This window comes from Phascolarctos cinereus, unplaced genomic scaffold, assembly GCF_003287225.1.
Source record: "Phascolarctos cinereus isolate Bilbo 61053 unplaced genomic scaffold, phaCin_HiC Scaffold_9;HRSCAF=440, whole genome shotgun sequence".
In the NCBI taxonomy this organism is placed as follows: domain Eukaryota; kingdom Metazoa; phylum Chordata; class Mammalia; order Diprotodontia; family Phascolarctidae; genus Phascolarctos; species Phascolarctos cinereus.
In genome coordinates, this window is record NW_027556402.1 from 265,758,596 (window position 1) to 265,761,823 (window position 3,228).

The 3,228-nt window shown below is 57.1% G+C and overlaps 1 non-coding gene across 1 annotated transcript; it reads right to left on the reverse strand.

Annotated features, from left to right (window-relative positions):
• Positions 1-854: 854 nt before the first annotated feature.
• Positions 855-927, reverse strand: TRNAR-ACG (transfer RNA arginine (anticodon ACG)). The gene has a single exon. It is a non-coding gene; the product is annotated as a tRNA-Arg (tRNA).
• Positions 928-3,228: the final 2,301 nt, after the last annotated feature.

Sequence of the window (3,228 nt, forward strand, 5' to 3'; positions counted from 1 at the left end):
AGGTCAGTGATTGCACAGCGTGGCTGTTACTGTGTATGACGTTTCTCCTGCTTCTGCTCACTTCACTTAGCATCAGTTCATTTAAGTCTTTCCAGGTTTTTCTGAAGTCTGCCTGCTCACCATTTCTTATAGCACAATAGCTATCCTTACTTTTTCTGACTTCACATTTATCCCTATTCAATTCCATCTTAATCGATTTGACCCCTAGCTCTAGTCTGCTGAAATCTTTGTGAATACAGATTCAGTCATAGCTCCTTTCAGTTTGGTGACAACAATAAGTTTGGCAAGACGGCCAGAGAGGACAATGGGACCACCCTCTCATCTGAAGGGCTTTCTAGCCTAGATCTCAGAGCTCCCTCCATTCAGGCTTAGGATACACAATAAGAATGAGCCAGCTGCCCTGGCCCTGGTCAGATCACATCCGGAAAGCAGGCTTCCATTCCGGGTACCACAGCTCAGTGAGGAGGTTACCGCAGATCTGGGAGTTGCCAGTTGGGTTTTGAAATAATTTCCTAGGGGATAAATCAGAATTTGGAGAACAGAAGACTAGGGGTGGGCATGAGAGCTTTCTTCAAGTGTCTGAAGGATTTTCACTGGAAGGCAGGACATATTTGGTTTTTAAAAAGTGAATTTTACTGCTCTTCTCCCTGTTAAACCTAAGAGAAACGGAAGTTTCCAGGAAGACATCTCTATTGTCTTCCTCTACCCTCCCAAGGTATTTCGAGAGTAGATGAGTGTTTACCCCACTTCTGTATTCACAGTAAACTAAGTGAGTCGAGGAATGCCCGGGGTTAGTCCAAGAAGCAGGAGCTCAATTGAAAGCAATGAAAAAACAGAAAACCATTTTTAACAGCCGAGCCAGCCAGGAGTCGAACCTGGAATCTTCTGATCCGTAGTCAGACGCGTTCTCCATTGCGCCACTGGCCCCCGATGTTTTGCCGAGTGGTCACGAGGGGGCTGCTGAATGCAAAGTCTGGGCTTTTGGGCCCACTGGTTCTCCCCGCCTACACCTGAGGCCACGCCCCGCAGAAAGCAGAGTCAGCACCGCCATCAGGGCCACGCGCCTAGGCCCAGCCTCTTGTTCCCCTCAAACTCTCTCTAGGTCCTGGATTCCGATACCGAGGCTCCCCGTCCAATCCACCATCCTGCTCAGAGGACGCAGGACCGGAATCGCCTGGATCTGGACCCCGGCCCTGGACGACTCTAACCCTGACCTTAACCCATCCCCCTCCTCCTTAACAGACTCAGCTGGGGGGCTCTCACGGGCCGCTGGACGACGCCGGGGCTCCCTTGGATCAGGACTCTCACGGGTCCTGCCTAGCCTCTGGCTCCCTGACTCCAAGCCCACACCCAGCTAGAGGATTATCCACCGCGAAGCCTAGGCCAGACGCAGAAAGGAAGAGGGTATCCGTACAGGAAGGGCCCCAGCCTCCGCCGGGTAGCCAACTCCACTGGAGCCCAAAGCGAGCCCGACGGAGGCCCCAGGACCCATTTCCCCTGCCGGCCTGTGGACCACGGGGTGACCCATCCAGCTCCCGGGCGAGCCTACTCCTTTGGAACCCCGCCGCGGGGCCAAGGCTCAGTCGTTTACTGAGCGTCCGACTCTTGGTGACCCCATTTAGGGTTTTCTTTGCCAAGATACTGCAGTGGTCTGCCATTTCATTCTCCAGCTCATCATACGGAGGACGAAACTGCAGGGTGAAATGACTCGGCCAGGGTCACATAGCTAGTAAGAGTCCGAGGCCAAATCTGAACTCAGGAAGACTCGTCCTCCTGACTCCAGGCCGGACATTCTAACCTCTGCTCGCATTAGACGTCCTCCGACGGGAGGAGGCGGTAGTTGGAGGGACTTCCCTTCTCTCCTACAGCGCGCGTTTAGGGAGCCTTCCCGGATCTGTCAACCACCGTGAAGACCTGAACCCCAAGAGAGCCCAGAAGGCCATCCACGGCCAAACAGGTCGTTCTAGGGGTGCTGAGGGACCGCGCCGGCCCCCTTCCCGCTCATTGCTTCGGGGGACTCTTCTTTCTTTGGGGCTCATTTATTCCGATTTCGGTTCTGACGCTTTAAAATTCCCTCTCCCCTCACCCACCCCACCCCCACCCCCCAGCCAGGACCACTGAGCCGGAGACGCCGTGGGTCCGACACGCCTCCTCCTCTTCTCTAGGACTCCTGGGCTCACTGTCTTTTTCTCGTCCCCTTTCCCCTCTGTTTCTATCGCTGTGTCTTTTTTGCAAGCTCCTGTCTCATCATCCCCAGCACTTAGTAAGCGCCCACTGTGTGCCAAGCCCCGGACTGGGAGCAGACACAAGCCTGGCCTCCCGGAACTTCTTTTCTGTCTGAGGAGAGGCTTACAGCGTGAGAAGTACATCCTTAGTGGGCCCAGAGCGAGGACAAAGCCACCACGGCGGGAGGTGGCAGGACAGGAGCTCGGGGGGACTCGGGGAGCCTCGAGCGGGGCGTGCTCGGGAGGCCGAGGAAGGGTAAAGGGTAAAGACTGTCAGCTGTCGGGATGGCTGAATGGTCTAAGGCGCCAGACTCAAGCGTAAGCTTTCCATTGTGTTGGGGAGCCTTCTGGTCTCCATCTGGAGGCGTGGGTTCGAATTCCTCTCCTCACAGTTCTGCTTTTGGCGCGGCTGCCTCCCACGGCGTACCGGCCCTCTCTCGCTGGGAGTAGGGCGGCCTCTCTTCCCTTCCTGCTACGGCTAGCCCCAAGCCACCCTCAGTGCGCTGGGGCCGCGGCTCGCTGTCCCAGCCCTTCGCCGCGGGATCCTCGGCCGTGCGCCCCCCAGGCCTGAGGCGGGGTCTCCCTGCACGGTTCCGCCGAACCTCCTCCTGGCTCCGAGGTGGCTGCAGCCACTTCCACTTCCTCCTCCCAAGCCCCAGCCTAGGGGTCCTCCAACGGTCCTACAGGCTATGAGTTCGGGCGCCGATGCACACACTTCAATCTCTTGCACCCATACTTCGGCAAAGCTAACTTTGACGTCATCTAGAGCACCGATGGGCGCCACTTGTCGCCTCTGTTGCCGTGAGGACGAGCGACCCTAACCCAGTAAACTCAAACCCGGGAGGGTTGTGAATCTTATCCGTGGGGCAGCCCGCGCCTTGGGGACTTCCTGGGAGCTCCAGGGACTGGGGTCCGAGGCAGAAGCAGCCGCTTTTGGTCCCCGACAGCGCATCACTGTGGGTGATGGTGAACGGGTCAGTCTCGGGCTGGGTGACACGGGCGG